The sequence below is a fragment of the Otolemur garnettii genome, unplaced genomic scaffold (genome assembly GCF_000181295.1).
Source record: "Otolemur garnettii isolate 467f Iridium unplaced genomic scaffold, OtoGar3 scaffold00223, whole genome shotgun sequence".
In the NCBI taxonomy this organism is placed as follows: Eukaryota; Metazoa; Chordata; class Mammalia; order Primates; family Galagidae; genus Otolemur; species Otolemur garnettii.
Genome location: NW_003852618.1, coordinates 876,241 through 895,945, shown reverse-complemented (window position 1 = coordinate 895,945; position 19,705 = coordinate 876,241). Strand labels below are relative to the sequence as shown.

The 19,705-nt window shown below is 37.0% G+C and overlaps 1 non-coding gene across 1 annotated transcript; it reads right to left on the bottom strand.

Annotated features, from left to right (window-relative positions):
• Positions 1-14,147: 14,147 nt before the first annotated feature.
• Positions 14,148-14,220, bottom strand: TRNAR-UCG. Its single transcript has one exon. It is a non-coding gene; the product is annotated as a tRNA-Arg (tRNA).
• Between the last annotated feature and the right edge of the window lie 5,485 nt (positions 14,221-19,705).

The following is a 19,705-nucleotide window of genomic DNA, read 5'->3' as shown; positions in this document are numbered from 1 at the left end:
TCTCTAAAGTAAGTTTCTGACTCTTGGATCTTTGCACCAAGTTCAGAGTTCCTGCTCTGAAAGACTCAGAGCTTCCAGATCTCTAGAGTGAGTAGAGGTATGAATGAGTAGGAATGGCTCACATTCTTTACCTGAATGTGGTAAAGAATGTGGTAAAGAATTCTCTACCTTTACAAACTAGCCTACAGAGTCCGCAGTCCATAGGTATAATGGTTTTCCTTGTCACCTATGATGGAGAGAGGGGTTTGGTATTCATACTGAGAACATTTGCATGTATATATTTAAGTAGTTTAGAGATGCCAGGCAGTCACAGCTGGTAGCTTGTTGCTAGTTTGCCTAGTGTTTTTTCAGAGAAATATAACATGTCATTCTTTTGGGTAGCATACTTCTTGTTATGGTGGTTGGAAGCTGAGTGTAACAGCTTTTATTTTTCTCCAGATAGTCCTGAGGACCTTCCTGCTGAGCACCTACCAAAATTAAGACTAGATCAAACTTTCTTTGCTTTGAATTTTAAACTAAGTAGGAACAGAAAGGAGCATACACATTTTATTTAGAAATATTGAGTTCAGGCTCAGCGCCCATAGCACAGTGGTTATAGTGCCAGTCACATACACTGAGGCTGGTGGGTTCGAACCTGGTCCACGCCAGCTAAACAACAATGACAACTGCAACAAAAAATAGCTGGGCGTTGTGGCAGGCGCCTGCAGTCCCAGCTACTTGGGAAGCTGAGGCAAGAGAATCGCTTAAGTCCAAGAGTTTGAGGTTGCCATGAGCTGTGACACCACGGCACTCTACCAAAGGCAACATAGTAAGATTGTCTCAAAAAAAAAAGAAAGAAAAGAAAAGCAAAAAGAAATACTGAGTTCAACAGAAGAAACAGTTGATACTGACAATAGAATAATGTCATAAATTATGAGAGAAAAGAATTTCCCATTTAGTTTTCTATACTTAGTCAAATTATCAATCAAAAATGAGTGTGTTATAAAGCTGTTTAGAGAGGCAGCCTCTCAGAAAAACTCTGGAAGTTGTTCTCCATCAAAATAATACAAGACACAAAAAACAAAAAACAAAACAAAACATGGGGATTCAAAACAGGAAGAAGGCCAAGTACACTCCCAGGTTGAAGAAAGAAAGGCCTCAGAAGAACACCTATGTAGCATGCTCAGAGAACAACCAGTCTAGACTGAAGCAAGAAGACAAGGGCTTTAGAGAAGAGACCACTAAGAAAAATATTAAAATTGATAGGTTATTTGAGGTGTTTCACTGTGTTGAGAGTTGCTTAAACTACTGGAAAATTGATTCAGGATAAATTTGCTATAGGATCAGAAAAAATAAAGAAATAGTACAAGGCAGTTAATTTAGAAACAGAAAACTACAATGTGTAAGAAAGGAAACATAATCACAGTAATATGTGACTCAGTTGGGAATAATTTTTATAACTGATAAACTCTGAATATAAAATTATGATGAAATTAAGTAATTATGGTGAGGGAAGGAAAATATACATGGAGGTGTTATGAAAACTGCAAGGGGCTTTTGGTTAGGTCCAGTTGCTCATCACACAAAGATCCAATTATTGAGGCAATGAAGGTTGCCAAGAAAGAAAAGAATTTTTTAATATTAAAAATGTCTTGTTGGGAGAATAGGAGAAGCTGCTTTAAATTCATCTCTCTAACTAATGGAGATCATGGGCTTTTAAAGGAGAGGCCATCTGGTTGGACCAGGTCACGGTGTAACTAAATAAGGGTTGCTTTGGTGGCAGGTTGTGGGGAATGGTGAGTCTTGGTGTCATGAAGTCTGCTCAGAGACTTCAGAATCTCAACCCTTTTGTCTTGTAGAAAATAAACTGTTTCTGAGAAACATCTCAAATGGTCTAGTAGTTAACAGAGAGGATCATAAAAACATAAGGGTCATTTAAAATTTGTTCATAGAGGCTTGGCACCTGTAGCTCAACAGCTAGGGCACCAGCCATGTACATTGCAGCTGGAGTGTTCAAATGCAGCTCGGGCTTGCCAAACAACAATGACAAATACGACCAAAAAATAGCCGGCCCTGGTGGCAGGTGCCTGTAGTTCCAGTTACTTGGGAAGCTGAAGCAAGAGAATCACTTAAGCCCAAGAGTTTGAGGTTGCTGTGAGCTGTGACAGCATAGCACTCTACCGAGGGCAACATAGTGAGACTCTGTCACACACACAAAAAAGTTCATAGTGCAGTTATAGAGAGATGAGTAATGTAATAAAGGTATCTTCAGAGATCAACTCCCAGCACGACAGTAAGAAGAACCTTGTAGACCTGTTCCCAAGTAAAGATGGTGAAAACTATTTTTTTTTATTGACCATTTAAAGTCTCTGGAAAAGGTGCTAAAGTGTATATGTTAAGTGAAGAAATATCTGTTCAAGAAAATCTACTAAAATTGGTCCATGTTTTTGAATCAGTGCCATGGTCTGAATTTGTTTCTCCAAAATTCACCTGCTGAAATTTAATCACCAATATGATAGTATTAAGAGATCTTTGGGAGGTAATTTTGTAGGAAGAGAGTTTTTGTGTGTATGTGTGGAGACAAAGTTTCACTTTATTGTAGAGGATCTTGGTGTCACACAAATCACAGCAACCTCCAACTCCCAGACTTAAACGATTTCAGCCCCCTGAGTAGCTAGGACTACAGACGCCAGCCACAATGCCTGGCTATTTTTTTGTTGCAGTTTGGCCAGGACCAGGTTTGAATCCACCATCCTCAGTATATGGGCCAGGGTCCTGCCCCCTGAGCCACAGGCACTACCCAGTAGGGAGAGTTTTATTTAGAAATATTATTTAATAAAAGTTATAAACCCTCAAGAATGGGATTAGTGACCTTATAAAAGAGGTAAGGGGAGCTTGTCACTCCTTTCACCTTTCCACCATATGAGGGTGCAGCTAGAGACACCATCTTTGAAGCAGACTGAACAAGTCCTCCCCAGACATTGAATCTGCTGGTGCCTTAATTTTCAACTTCCCAGCTACCAGGACTGTAAGGAATAAATTTCTATTGTTTATAAATTACTTAGTTTAAGGTATTTTTTTTGTAGTAGCCCAAACAGACTAAGACAACCAGGATTGCTTCCTCCCTCCCCCTCACCTCAGTGAGATGAAAACTCCACTACAGACTGGTACAATGAAGAACATAAGCCTCCCTTACTCCCCAGCTCCCAGTCTGAGAGCCACTATCCTGGGAGGGGCATGGCAATGGCATTTTAAAATCCTATGCACAGCTAGTGATTGCTGAAGTTCCAGTGATTGCAGCTGTAAAGTGGTGCCTCCCTTTTTTACCCAATCCCTCTCATGGAATGGAGCCTCTATGCTGGGGCCACTGATGATGAATTGTCCCATCATCACCTTCAAAGCCTTAGCTCAGAGATTTTGCCTGGGAGGAACAGGAGGACGTCAAATAGACAACTCCTAATCTCTTTCTAAAGGGAACTGACTTTTTTGTAAGACAGATGGAGATGTTCCAACCTAAAGATGATCTTACAAACAGTGAAGTCTACTGGAAATTTATTGGAGATGTAGGCTAATCTTTAAGCTGCCTGATTTGCAGGGAGAATCAAACAGTGACCTCAGAACTCTTCCTTCAAGGAACCAGAATTTCACTGGATTGCTCTCCCCCAGGCTATCGTTAAAAACAATGGAATAGTTGACTACCAGCAAAATATAACAAATATAAACATATCTATACCTAATGACAGAACACCAAAATACATGAAGCAAAAACTTAAATGAAGGGAAAAAAAAAATGACAATTCAACAATAATAGTTGGAGATCTTAATACCTTACTTTCAATAATGGGTAGAAAAACTAGGCAGAAGACCAGAAAGGAAATAGAAGACTTGAACAACACTATAGACTAATTAGACTTAATAGACACCTATAGAACACTCTACCTAACAACACTAAATACATTCATCTCAAATGCACAGGGTACATACATTCTCAGGATAGACCATAGATGAACAAAACAGATATAAAATACATGGTGGTAGAACAAACCTTGATGCATTTAAAAGGATCAAAATAATACAAAGTGTTTTTTACCATCCATAATATATGAAGTTAGAAATTAAGAACAGAAACAAGTTCAGGGAACTCACCAATATGCTGAAATTAAATATCACATTTTGTTATTATTATTACCATTATTATTATTTTGAGAAAGAGTCTCAAGCTGTCACCCTGAGTAGAGTGCCATGGTGTCATAGCTCACAGCAACCTCCAACCCTTGGGCTTAAGTGATCCTCTTGCCTCAGTCTCCCAAGTAGCTGGGTCTACAGGCACTCACCACAATGCCTGGCTACTTTTTGGTTGTAGTTATCACTGTTGTTTGGCAGGCCTAGGCTGGATTCAAAACCGTCAGCCTTGGTGTATGTGGCTGGCCCCCTAGCCACTGAGCTATAGGCACAGAGCTTAAACATCACATTTTAAATAATCAATAGCTTATCAAACTAAGTGTCCATAAAAAGATGATTGGATAAAGAAAATGTGGTACTCAGCCATAAAAAGGAACAAAATCATGTCTTTTACAACAACATGGATGGAATTGGAGGCCATTATCCTAAGCAAAATGACTCAGAAAGTCAAATATCACATATTCTCACTTATGAGTAGGAGATAAACAATGGCCACGTATGGACATCCAAAATAGAATAATAGTCATTGCAGGCTCCAAAAGGTAGGAGAGTAGGAGGAAGTGAGAGACTGCAACCTAATACAACCTTTTTGGAAGGAAATTTGGAGAACCCTCAAAGAACTCAAGCTAGACCTCCCATTTGATCTTGCAATTCCATTACCGGGCATCTACCCAAAAAGAAAAAAATCCTTCTACCATCAAGACACTTGCACTAGACTGTTTATTGCAGCTCAATTTACAATGACCAAAACGTGGAAACAGCCTAAATGTCCACCAACCCAGGAATGGATTCACAAGCTATGGTATATGTATACCATGGAATACTATTTGCCCATTAAAAAAAATGGAGACTTTACATCCGTTGTATTAACCTGGATAGAAGTAGAACACATTATTCTTAGTAAAACTTCACAAGAATGGAGGAGCATGAATCCTATGTACTCAATCTTGATATGAGGACAATTAATGACTCAGTACACAGTGGGGGTGAGGGAAGGGGAGAACAGAGAGAGAGAAGGAGGGATGGGGTTGGGGGAAAGGAAGGAGGGAGGGGTTGGGAGAAGGAAAGAGCAGAGAGAGGGAAGGAGGAAGGGGGATGGGGTCTCGGTGTGTGGCACACCTTTTGGGGGCAAGACACAATTATAGGAGGGACTTTACCTAACAAGTGCAATCAGTGTAACCTGGTATGTTATGCCGTCAATGAATCCCCAACAATTAAAAAAAAAAGGTAAATGCGGTTTACAAACCTTTAGCTAGATTGACCAAGAAAAGAAAGAGAGAAAACTCTACTCACTAGAAACAGAAACCAAAAAGGGGCCTTTACTACTGACTTTACAGAAATTAAAAAAAAAAAAAAGGGAAAAAAAAGAATACTATGAATAATTGTATGCCAATAAACCAGACAACTTAGAGGAGGTAGGAAATTCTCAGGAAGGAAGACACGAACTATGGAAACTACCTCAAGAAATACAGACAACCTCAATAGACCTACAACAAGCAAGCAGACAACAACAACAAAATATCAAAACCAAAACGAAAAGCCAAGGCCCAGATGGCTTCAATGCTAACTTTACTGTGCATATAAAGAATTCATACCAATTATTCACAAACTCTTTTAAAAAATAGAAGAGGAAATGCTTTTCAATTCATTCTATGACATCATTATTACCCTGATACTAAAAAAGACATTATAAGAAAACTACAGATCCAATATCTCTTATGAATATGAGTACAAAAATCCTCAACAAAATATTAATAAACCAAATCTGGCAGCATATGAAAAGAATTATACACCATGACCAAGTGGGATTTATACCAAGAATGCAAGATTGGTTTAATATCCAAAATTCAATCAATGTGATATACCACGTCAATATAATAAAAATAAAAATCACATGATCGTTTCAAAAGAGGCATAAAAAGCATTTGACAAAATTCAACTCCTTTCGTGATGAAAACACTCAACAAATTAAGCATAGAAAGAAAGTGCTTGGACCTGGTAAAGGGCATCTGCAAAAAAACAAAAGCAACAGCTTCTACAGCCAACAAAATAATTAATGGTAAAAGACTGGGTACTTTCCCTCTAAAGTCAAGAATAAAACAAGATTGTCTATTCTTATCACTGTTAAAGAAAATAGAGGAATGGGGGGGGACATAAAAAATAAATAAATAAAAAGAAAATAGAGGAAATATCTCTTCATCTTCCACAGTAAGAAACCAATAGATTTTGTCTATAATGAAACTCATATCATATTGTCTTCTGGTTTACTGTATTTACATTTAAAAGCCAAATTATTTGTACTTTTCTGATGACTCAGCATAGGAAAGTTCAGCGTATTTTCATATATTTATTGGCCTTTTGAATACCTTTGTATGTGTGTATGTAAAGCGCCTATTCAAGATTTTTTCCCCATTTTTTCCTTGATTTGTTTGATTTTTTTATTTATATGTGAGATCGTTTTACACATTAGGGAACTGAATCATCTGTCGAATCTTTTTTTGGCATTATTTAAAAATAAGAGTAGCATATGGTCAACTAAAATATATGAACCTTACATGGAAAAGTCAACTGTCCAGTGGCGCCTGTGGCTCAGTGGATAGGGCGCTGGCCCCAGCCAAACTGCAACAAAAAAATAGCCTGGTGTTGTGGCGGGTGCCTGTAGTCCCAGCTGAGGCTGAGGCAAGAGAATCGCCTAAGCCCAGGAGTTGGAGGTTGCCGTGAGCTGTGTGACACTATGGCACTCTACCCAAGGCGATAAACTGAGATTCTGTCTCTACAGATAAAAAAAGAAAAGAAAAGAAAAGAAAAGAAAAGAGTCAACTGTCAATTTTCAATATTGTGCTGCAGCAGTTAATCACTTCCAAGTTTAATGAATCTTCGAAGTCAATGGCAATTTAGAGAGCTAAAGTCTGTCATTGATCATAACCAGTTATAAACCATATTCAAATTTAATCAGCATGCATATTATATCTGCCACCAAATCAACTCAAATGTGGCAAGATTTGTCCAAAGATAGAGCCACGATCTCAAACCTAGAACTCTACTTTGACTTTACAGTGTTTGTCTTGTGAGTTGTCCTTTGTACACCCAGGCCTTCATCTAGTGATCCCCACACTGCACAGGCCGTCACAGTGCATTCTACTAAAAACTAAATGGCATGAAATTATAGTGTCTCTAAATTAAGCTTGTCTTTTAGATTTTTATTTATTTTTTTTACCCTGCCCCTATCTTTTAGATTTTTAAAATTTGGTTAGCCTCTATAAATTCAGGGCATTTTTTACATCTTAAGGTCTTCTTACAGATATTATTTTTAAAATATTAATGATACTTTTAATATCCTGAGATACTATTGCTAGGGTATGTATCCTTAAATATCACAAATAGGTGAATACTCTCCTGTTATCCTCTCACAGTGTTAGTCTCATATTCTCTGCTAATCCGTTTCTTTTTCTATGTTAAGTATTGTCTTCCTTATTAGAAAAACAGAAGAAAAAGGAGTGTTAAATAATACCATTTTCTTCCTGCTGCAGTAGATTTATCTCTTCCTCATTTCTTCCTGCTATAAACTTATTTTTAACACATTGACTGCCACCTCCCACAAAAACAAAAAACAAAAAATATTTTTTCTGGGGGCCATATTGTTTTGTTGAAAGGTGGAGACTTTTCATCTTTTATATTTACCTGGATGGATGGATGGACGGATTTGGAAAACATTCTCCTAAGTCAAGTATCTCAAGAATGGAAAAGCAAGCATCCCATGTACTCAGTACTAATGTGAAAATAGAAGACCATCAACTATACGCCCACACTAGACAAAAAAGAAATTAAGCTCAAAAAGGGGGGAGGTTGGGAGGGGGCTTGGTTAATTCCCACCTATCAATACAATGTAGGGGTTTGGGCACATTTCCTAGGTGAAGGACTCAACTACAACTCAGACTTTGGACTTTACCTTACAAACGCAAATAATGTAACCTGATCATATGTACCCTCATATTAAGTCATAATAAAAATACATACATACATACGTAAATTTTTAAAAAAAAATTTTAAAAGAAAATAGAATAAAAATTTCAAAATCAAAGCAATCCTTGTAAGCTAATGAAAATTTTCTTCAGAGTTTTTACCAGGGGACCACCAATTGTGAAACATGTATGCCCAGCATGGCAGCCTCATTTGCCTATACACCACAGGTCTCCCAAGGTAGAGTTGTGTGAGTTATATAGGTATGTTCCATGAGGCACCGGGCTCAAAACTAGCATGAGTTAAATACAACCCCCAAGGCGGTTATGTGTTAAAGCGTACAAACACAAATGTAGTTAATAGTAGAGATAGTCACAGGGAATCACACCTGTAAGCCAGGTCAGGTATTCTCTTGACATCATTGCATTTAAACTTCTTAAGGCAAAGACTATGGAAATTGTTATAATTTTTTCCCCAAGTAACAAAAGGAATGACTAGAATTTAAAATACATCTGTATTTGTTTAATTGATACGTGATTATTTCTTAGAAAAGTCTGAGATCTAAAAAAGAACCCTAGCTCAACTGCTATTCTAGTGAAGAAAATTGAACATTTTATTGCAGTTTTTTTTTTTTTTTTTACTGGGGCCGGATTTGAACTCACCACCTCTGGTATATGGGGCCGGTGCCCTACTGTTTTGAGTCACAGGCACTGCCCCAAATTAAATATCTTATTATAAACCTGACTCACTGCTTCTGAATTCCCTGCACCTCCTTTTTTCTTTTTACTATATATTATCTCTGCTCTTTGCTTTCACTCACTGCTCTTTTTATTTATTTTATAACATAGTTTTTCAATTTTGGACAGAGGAAATAAATTATATTTTAGAACATTTGAATTGATTCCCAGCATATCTTCTTATTAGGATAAACAAATTTAGGCATGCTGTTAATTTTCTCTCTGTATTGACTTTTATGTGCCTGGTATATGTATCTACATAGAAAATGGAGATAATAAAACCCCCCTTATTATTGGTGAGGATTAAATGTAACATGTTGGACGGATCCTGGCGTGTAGGGGGTAGCTTGTGAACATTAGTACTGTTTTCTCGTCTCTTCCTTCATGCTATTTTCTTACATTTTCCACCACCCTCTTTCCTTTTCCTCTTTTTGTTTCTCCCCTCCTCTGCTTCTCCTCATTCTACCTTTCATCCCTAAATTCCTGCAACACTAGCTGTGCCTTTGACTCTGTCTTGACCAGGACGTGGGCCAGCATGAAAGCATTGGCTCTGAGATGGCTGAGAGCTTTGGGATCTGATGTTTCACTACTGGGCTTGATATCTTTCAAAAACAGCCTGTAGGCCCAGGAGAGGTGGAGATCCAAAGGACAGTCAAAGTCCTGTCAGCCTCTACTTTTTGCTCTTAAACTGATTGCTACATATATATGCCATGTTTTTTTGGCAGATATGATTTGCTTGCTATGTTGCCTTCAGAGTTGGCTACATTTTCTTCCCATGCTAGAGTCATGTCTCAAAGGTACTCAAAAGCTTATCAGAACTACTCAAACACAGAGATCTAGGAAGGCAGAGTCATTAGGATACTGCATCAAAGCTGTGAGATGGGGCCTATAAACAAAGAGCTTCCTTACTACTCACGACCCAGTATTATTATATAAGGTGAACAAAGGTTAGCATTGTAGGATGTAAGGAAATTTATTTATTTTTTTGAAACAGAGTCTCACTATGTGGTCCTCAGTAGAGTGCTGTGGCACCACAGCTTACAGCAACCTCCAACTCTGAGCAATACTCTTGCCTCAGCTTCCCAAGTAGCTGGGACTACAGGCACCTGCTACAACGCCTGGCTATTTTTTTTTGTTGCAGTTGTCATTGTTGTGTAGCTGGCCTAGGCTGGGTTCACATCCACCAGCCTGAGTGTATGTGACCAGAGCCCCACTCAGGGTGACTCCCAGGCTGTAAGGAATTGGTAACAACACGTGAAAGGCAGTATGACATTATAGACAGAGCTCTAAAGTAGGAATATGGAAAGTGAATTCACTCTGTGATTGTTAGCTACATGACTTTGGTATATCACTTTACCACCTCTGACCTATAAATTCGTATCTTAAATAATAAATACCATTTGTTGAATGCATGCCAAATGCCAAGCCTCATCCTAAGTGCTTTATATGTGTGTATCAATCATATTTTATATTTTCTGTATTTCCTGATACTTTGATATCTTGGGGCTTTGCTGAGCTTGGAGAGAATGCCCTTTCCCACCAGGGCTAGCCAGTTCCTGGAGATAGCAAACAACTCCCCTGTGCTGTACCTTTCACATGCAAATACACGTTTCCAGAGTCTACCTCTACACCACTTCTTTACCAAGTTCTTACACTCTTGTCCATAATCCTCCTGCCCCAACCAACTAACTAATCAAAGACAGCCTCTATGCCCTGAGCAGGCTAAAATTATCAAACTAGCCAATTCTAAGCCTATTTACCCCACAACCCTGTTTCTTCTGACAAAAACTACAATGAGGACTCTTGCCCATATTTTCCCTCCCTTCCTCTGCCTCTTGACCAACCCTGATACTTCCCTATGTGTCTTTGCATGATGTGGTTTTTTTTGTTTGTTTGTTTCTCAGGGTCTGTGAGTATTAAAAACTTCTCCCATGACATCCATTTCCATATCTGTTTTGTCTTACCTGATTAAAACAAATTCTAGTACATTTTAAAACAATATGTTAACTTATTTAATCCCGTGAGGTAGTATTATTATTACCTGGTAGTGTGAGAACGAATTCGGTAATCTCCATAGCCATGATAGAGAAAGTCTTCTACATTGTTTTGAAGAACTTTGAGGATTTTGAGGAACCATTCAGTGTCCTTGCTTTGAATGATACATTCAGATTGGAAATTCTCTAGAAAAAGTCTAGAGAAACGAATGAGTTTCTAGCATCAAAAAATGCTTGCAAATTCTCATAATCTTCAAACCCTATCAATTCCACTGGAGTTCAATTCTAGGAAGGACCTGGAAAACACAGGATGGAGGGGAGGGAAGTGGTTGGGAAGACACTCAGAACACAGGCAGGAACATTTCAGCAAAAAGGAGCTGTTTTCGGTTTTGGATTACTACGTATATCATATTTGTCAGAACCCCTGACTGAGCTTGTCAGTGATTAATTAAAATTTTAAACGAAAACTGTTTAGTACATAATGTTTATTTGCCTATCACATTCTTGGGCTTATATGGAGTAAAAAGTAAAATAACTCACTGTACATAAAAATAGGGGAGAATTTATTCTTTATTTCCCTTATTTTCTTATTGCATGTAACACATGCTACATGATTTATTTCTCTATTCTCTTAACATAATAGATTTTATAATCTGTTAGATTATAGTTTATAATCTAATACCTTATCTTTTTATATAATCATATTATCTGAGAATAATGACTGTTTTTCCTTTTCAATCACATTTTTTCTTTTCTTTTTTTTATATGATTGGTAAAGTCAATGAATGAGGCACACAGAGTTTGTAAGTGATGGGAGCTGGGATCTCTGATTTGTTACTAATCTCAAACAGAATGTTTTCAATATTCTGCATATAAATAAATATTAAGCATTTTGCATTTAAGATTGACATTTACTGTAATTTTTCAACGATGTCATTTACCAGGTTAAAGAAATTAATTTTTTTTTAAATTAAATCATCACTGTGTACATTAATGCAGTCATGGGGTACAATGTGCTGGTTTTATATACAATTTGGAATATTTTCATCAAACTGGTTAACATAGCCTTCATGGCATTTTCTTAGTTATTGTGTTAAGACATTCATATTCTACATTTAGTAAGTTTCACATGTACCCTTATAAGATGCACCATAGATGTGGTCCCACCAATTACACTCACTCCACCCATTGTCCCTCTCTCCTCCCTTTCCCCTTTCCCCATATTCTTGGGCTATAATTGGGTTATAGCTTTCATATGAAAGCTATAAATTAGTTTCATAGTAGACTGAGTACATTGGATTCTTTTTCTTCCATTCTTGAGATATTTTGCTAAAGAAATTATCTTATCTATTGTTAGGTTGCTTAGTATTTTGATCATGATTGAATGATAACTTTCACAAATATTTTTTCTACCTCTATTGAAGTGACCATATAATTTTTTTTCATTCCTAATGTGCTGAATTAGAATTATTTATTTTCTCATAGTACAGTAATCCTGCATTCTTGGGATAAACTCAAGACCAAAATGACTTATAATTTATTTTAAACATGACTCTGTTCAGTTCCTTAAACTTCAGCATTATTTGCAACTGTCTTCAAGAACAAGATTGACCTATGATCTTCTTTCTTATAGTGTTCCTATTAGTTAATGTATAACGGGTGGCAGAGTGAGACTATCTCAAAAAAAAATTAAATATAGACCTAATATAACCCAGCCATTCAACTCCTAAGTATTTACCCAAGAGAAATGAAAACATATATCTATACAAAGTATTATTCACAAATGTTCATAGAAGCTTTATTTATGATAGCCAAAACCCAAACATTCAGAAATAATTCATCAATAGATGAATGGACAAGCAAATTATAAGATAGCAAATTGTACAAGAGGAGTACTATCCAGCAAGAAAAAACACATGAATTTGTGATATGACCAATAACATCAATGAACCTCAAAATAATGATGACTGAAAAGATTTTTTTAAAGTTCATACTGTATGATCCCATTCTCATAAAATTCTAAAAACTAAAAACAAATCATGTTTCATAAAACTACAAATATGTAACAACTCAAAGCAGACCAGTGGTTGTGGAAGGAGAATAGGAATTGCAAAAGGGGATGAGGAAACTTTTGGATGTGATGTGTATGTTCACTATCTTTAGTGTAGTGATAGTTTCACAATTATGTATGTTGTATGTCAAACATACATACAGTTTAAAGATGTGGAGTTTACTATACAATAATTATCCCTGAGTAAACTGTTTAAAGGATACATTGTCTGGGGGGAATATCATGGCATTTTGCAAAAGTAGTTGTGGGTCTTACTTTTTTCCCCTATACTGTGGAAAAGTTAATGTTTCAAGATAATTTCCTCTTTGAATGTTTTTTAGAAGTCCCAGATGAGCAACGGGACATGGGATTTTCCCAGTAGGAAGATGTTTGACAACTAATTCAATTTATTTCATAACTTAAGACTATTGGCATTTGCTACCCATTCTTGAATCTAATTTGCTATGTCATATGGTTCTAATAATTTGAATATTTCCCTAAATATTCAAATATATTTGGCCAGATTGTTTCCGCTTTTGGAGAAGCTGCTTTCTCTTTTCCCTGATTTAGTTCGCCTCTACTCATTTTAAAGACAAACCGTCTTTGTTCTCCAGATATTGAGCATAATCAGATTAATTCTCGCCGAGACGTGGGAGAACGCAGGAGCGAGTCTCGGCAGTAGCCAGAATGACCGCGGCCGGTAGCCGGTCTCATCCACTTGCATCAGGAGCCGGGTTTATGAGATGTGTTTCCCCAGCTCCTTTAAAATGTGGCTAGTTTTCCTTTTCAAAGGGAGAGATGTTTAAACTACCCTCAAAAAAACAAAGCTCTCGGGATACAGGCACTTTTCTGTGTGTCTGCGAGCCAGGTATTTAACTGAGCCGCTTCTGCGGACTAAGAGCGCGGATCGCCGCCTGCGGGACCAAGTAAGCTGAGTCCTTTAAGGCGCGCGCGGTGCCGTTTCCACCCCCACTCACTGAACCAAGCCGAGCCTCTAGAGCCAGGGATCAGGTTGTCTCATCCCACCCTACCCTTACACACTTCTGTACTTGACCAAGAGCTTCTTGCGAACTGCAATCAGGCAGATCATAGGAAAGACCTACTCTGACGCATCATCCGGTTACCTGCGGTAAAGGGTCGCAGAGAATTCAGGTTCTTTCTGTGATCTTTAGTGATCAGATGCTATAACTTGGGGTCTCAGGGATGCGCAATGCTGCTTGGTAAATGGGAATGAAAAAGTAGACACAACCACGAAGGGATTCGAACCCTCAATCTTCTGATCCGAAGTCAGACGCCTTATCCATTAGGCCACGTGGTCCCACACTTACAAGCATGTGAAAAAAATATAACAAGTGTTACGAATCTGTGTTTATCTGGATTGTTTAAAACGACCTGATTTTGCCAATTATCTTCATTTTAAGAATAGTGTGATTAACACTCAGAAAAGCTACGTAATTTCTCCAATGTCACACAGTAATAAAGTAATGTAAAATGGGTATTCCAATTTTCACTAAACTCCTGCCCTTAACTTGACACCAAATTCTACACAAAATTATAAACATGCTCTTCGGTGCCTCTCTCAGCTGGTAAGGAATAGAAAAAGAAAGGAACGTCCCTCTGTAATCACGGCTACATATGCTCAGTTTGTCGTCAGAGTTAAGACATTCTGATTGTAAATGAAAATCACCGTGTGATGGACAAGAAAAATGCGACTCTCTCAGCTAGCTTTACGTTCGATTCTGTGGCGACAACTTCAATTAGGATTAAATCGAGGCGTCTTTCTAGGCCTGTCCCCACTAGGAAGCCAAGAAGAATAGACCCCGCTAAGTACAAAGGAGACATTTGTAAAAAGCCCAAGAATGTAAGAGGCGCTTAGAGAGTAATTCAAAAAATGTCTGTTACCTTGTGCAACTGATTGTGGTGTGGAGTCGTTCACTGGGAGGAGCTAGGCGGCTTCTCCGCTAGGTTAGGAAAATAGCGGCGCAAGTCACTACGTGGTGGGTGTTTTCTTTCCCGTTTTTTACATACCAGAGCTCCCCTCAACACACCAGATCCCGACCTCCCACTAGCGATGCGCCCGGAGGCCTGGTCCCGGGCGAACCCATCTGCTAGGGACCCTCTTTCGGGGGAGGGGGGGATGTATGAAGAGCAGCATCGCCAAAACATCAGGCATGCGAGAGCCTCATCCCCCCCCGCCATGGGATCTCTTGGAGGGTCGGATTTGAGTCGATGAAACCTGCCTCTTCACTACATCTTGGTTTCCGCCTTTCCCAAAGTCGGTTATACAGAATTTTCATAGTTTAGAGATGCCAGAGAAAGATTATTTATTGAAAAGCTCTTCTGATTAGCGACTGGACTGCGCTTTGAAGAGGCTGCACTCTATTTCTCTTGCCATCTGGAAAAGCACTGCTCGGATTCTCTCGTCCTTGCCGGGTCAAATTATCAGACTGGGTTAAGGTGTTTCCTTAACCCAGACTGAAGAGGTTCAGTGAACATCTAGCAACCAAATTTATTGTGACAGCTAAAAGAAAAGAAAAAATTAACTGAAAAGAAAAAAGTGCCCAATTAATCAGAAAATTTCAATGAAATAGCAAATTCTCCCAAAAATATCAATTACAAAATCAAGTTCAAGAGGAAATAGCAAATATAAATAGTCCTAAAACTATTTCATAAATTGAAAAGTTAAATTTTTTCCCCAAATAATAAAATCTAAACCCAGATATTTTCACTGGGAAATTCGTTCAGAACAATCCAGGGAGAATAATTTCAATGGGAAACAAACTTTACAAATATAGTGACACAGAGAACACTTCCCATCTCATTTTATAAGCCTGGCTTCATCTGATATCAAAACCAAAGACAGTGTGAGAAAGAAAATCATAGACCAATCTCATTCATGAACATAAATGCAAATATACTTTGAGAAAAAAAAAAACACAAAGCTTCTGAGCAAGGTGGCTGATGCCTGTATCTCAGCACTTTGGAAATTAGAGTCAGTCAGGAATTTGAAATCAGTTTGAGCAAAACAAAGAGATCCTTCCCCCACTCCCCCCCCCCCCACTCCTCTACAAAAGATAAAAAGATTAGCCCCATGGTGGCTTGCATCTGTAGTTCCAACTACAAAGGAGAATGAGGCAGGAGGATTTTCTGAGGCCAGAGTTTTAAGAGTCTGAGGTTGAAGCCAGCCAAGATGACACCACTGCTATCCCAGATGACAGAGTAAGCCTGTCCCCACAAAAGCTGAATCCAACAATGTTTAAAAATTGTAACAAAACTGGATGTATACCAAAAATTGGACATCAATTTAACATGAGAAAAACATCAAGAAATTACTGTAAAGGAAAAACTTTTTTTTTACCTTAGTAGAGGCAGAAAAAGCATTTGATAAATTTCAGCATCCAGTCGTGATAAAACTCTTAGCAATCTAGAAATATAAAGAAATTTCTTCAACCTTATTTTTGAAACTAAAAGAATTTGCAGAAAATATAATACTTAAAGGTAAAAAAATGAAAACCCTCTAAGTTGGGAACACATGAAGTATACCAGAAATCACCACCTCCATTCCCTACTAGACAGAAGGAAAGTTAAAAAGTTACAATGACACGTGGCCCCTGTGGCTCAAGGAGTTAGGGTGCTGGCCCTACAAACAACAATGACAACTACAAACAAAAAAGGGCCAGATGTTGTGGCAGGCGCCTGTAGTCCCAGGTACTTGGGAGGCTGCAGCAAAAGAATCACTTAAGCCCAGGAGTTGGAGGTTGCTGTGAGCTATGCTATCACAGCACTCTACCCAGGGTGACAGCCTGAGGCTCTGTCTCAAAAAAAAAAAAATAAATAATAAATAAATAAATAATTAGTAAGAGTCTTAACATGCTTTCATTCAGTAAAGTTGCAAGGTGCAAAATCAATATACAAAATCAATTGCTTACAAAAGCAATTACATCTAATGCATAAAAACCTAAATGTCACAGAAAATGAGATATTAAGATGACTATAAATATATTTTTATATAAAAATTAATTTTATTGATGTCATAGACAAACCTGTGGAAGATAAAGGTCAATAAAATACTGCAATGGTCAATAAGATACTGTAATTCTGCTATTCGTTTCTATAATAGGCCAATATGAAGTAAATTTTACTATTTTTTCAAAAATATACATTAACATATTTACTAAGTGTTAATTTATTACCTTTTTATTATCCAATTCTTTTTTTTCTGGGTTTCGTTTCATATTTTTTTTACATATACATGTGTTTATTAGGTTTCCAATTTTGCCTTCACAAAATTAAAAAGGCTTAAAATTTAATGTTAGTAACAATGTTTAAGATAAAGACTAGAAACAAAAACCTCATAAAGAACAAATGAAGATAAATACATTTAGAAAAGAAATCAGACAATTGCTGCATGGAAATATTAAGCAATAAGAATAACAATAATAATGCAAAGAAAGTAACATTCACATTGTCAAATAAGAGTATGTCTATTATAGAATGCTTTGACTCTGAGGTTCAGTATGGAATCATCAGTTAACTTCTTATTTTTTCCCCAAAGTCTCAAAAAATAAACAACTAATATTTATAAATAAAAGTAAAAGATAATTTCAGAAAACAAATCATGCCAAATCTTATAGACAATAGAAAAAAAAGAAATACTTCAAAATCATGACCATATTTTAAAAACAGGAAAATATTGCAGTTCTTAAAGCTGTTCTAACCATGCTAAATAATCTCTTGTTTATGGATACATTTATAAGTAGTAAAGCTGGTATATAAGAGCAAGAGAACGATTATCATAAACATTATTATAATGATTATCTAAGAATGAGAGAAAGGTGTAAGATGGGGCAGGGTAAAGGGAACTTCTAAAACAATGATAATATTCTCTTTCTTAAGGTGGTTTTGTTTTTCCTTTTTAAGTAAACTTTTTTATTGAAGTATAACAAAGATGCAGGAAGATGTCCAAATACAAGTGTGTGTTTGTTACACATATATCACTGAATATTTATGGGCCCCTACCCAAATCTTCCATTCCAACTTATTCCTCCTGTTTCTATCAGGTAGAATTACAGAACTAAGTTTTGTCACTTGAGCTATGTCAAGAAATAGAACATAACAGTACCAGAGAAGCAACTGTCATGCCCCATCTTAATCACTTTCTGCATAACAATAAACATGTTTTTCACTTCTGACATCTTGCATATTTTATACTTTATATAAATCAAAATATACAATAAATACTCTTTTATGTCTGGCTTCTTTTGTGCAGCAATATATGAGATTTATCCATTTATCCATGCATTTAACATTTGCTCTTTCCCATTGCTGTGTAATAATCCATCATATGACTGTACCAATTTATTTACCCTTATTTACCCATTTTACTGGTTCTGGACATTTGGGTTCTTTCCATCTGGGGGATCTATGAATAAGGCTGCTAGGAAGACTCTTACACATTTTTTGCAAACGTGCACAATTTCTAATGGGTAAAAATAAAGAGGTTGAATTCATAATTAATGTTTGACTACTAACAGCTTTCAAGATCCATTGTTCTCTCTTACCCTACTGCTTCACATTTAAGCCAATGAGTAAGAAAGCACATTGACTCTGTGAATCACTTTTGGTAATAGTGGAGATTTTAACATTACTAGTTATCCCAATCTGTGAACACAGGATTCTCTTTTCATTTATTTGTGTCTTAATCAATTACTTTTATCACAATCTTATAGTTTTCAGCAAACAGGCCTTTCAGGTCCTTGCTTAAATTTATTTCTAAACCCTCTTTGTGATGCCATTGTAAATGGGATTCTTAATTTCTTTTTCAGATAATTCATCATTAGTGTATAGCAATGCAACAGATTTTTGTATATTGATTTTGCAACTTTACTGAAGTCATTTATTATTTCTAACAGTTGTTTTCAGTGGGGTCTTTAAGATTTTCTAAGATCATGTCTACAGAGACAATTTAACTTCTTCCCTTCAGGTTTGGCTGACTTTTATTTCTTTTTCTTATCTAATTGTTCCGGCTAGGACTTCCACTGCTATGTTGAATAGAAATGGTGAGAGTGAGGGTGCCAGCCACATACACTGAAGGTGGCGGGTTTGAACCCGGCCCTGGACAGCTAAACAACAATGACAACTGCAACAAAAAATAGTTGTATCAAAATGTCATGAAGGCTATGTTAACCAGTTTGATGAAAATGTTTCAAATTGTATACAAAACCAGCATATTGTACCCCATGATTGCATTACATGTACACAGCTATGATTTAACTTAAAAAAAAATAGTTGTGTGGCATCTGTAGTCCCAGCTACTTGGGAGGCTGAGGCAAGAGAATCATGTAAGTCTAAGAGTTTGAGGTTGCTGTGAGCTGTGATGTCAGAGCACACTACCAAGGGTGACAGTGAGACTCTGTCTCAAAAGAAAAAAAAAAAGAAAAAGAAATGGTGAGAGTGGGGGCATACTTAACTTGTTCCTGATATTACAGGAAAAGTTTTTTCAGATTTTCACCATTGAGTATATTAGCTATGGACTTATTGAACATGGCCTTTGTTAGGAAAATATACACTTCTATACTTAATTTTCTGAGTGTTTTTGTCATGAAAGAATGTTGAATTTTGCCAAATGCTTTCTTTACTTCTATTGAAATGACCCATATTATTTTATCCTTTATTCCATTGATATTATATATCACACATAGTAATTTTCTGATGTTGAATTACCATTGCTTCCTAAGGACGAATCCTTCCCAAGGATAAATTATGGTGTAGGATTCTTTTAATGTATTCTTGAATACAGTTTG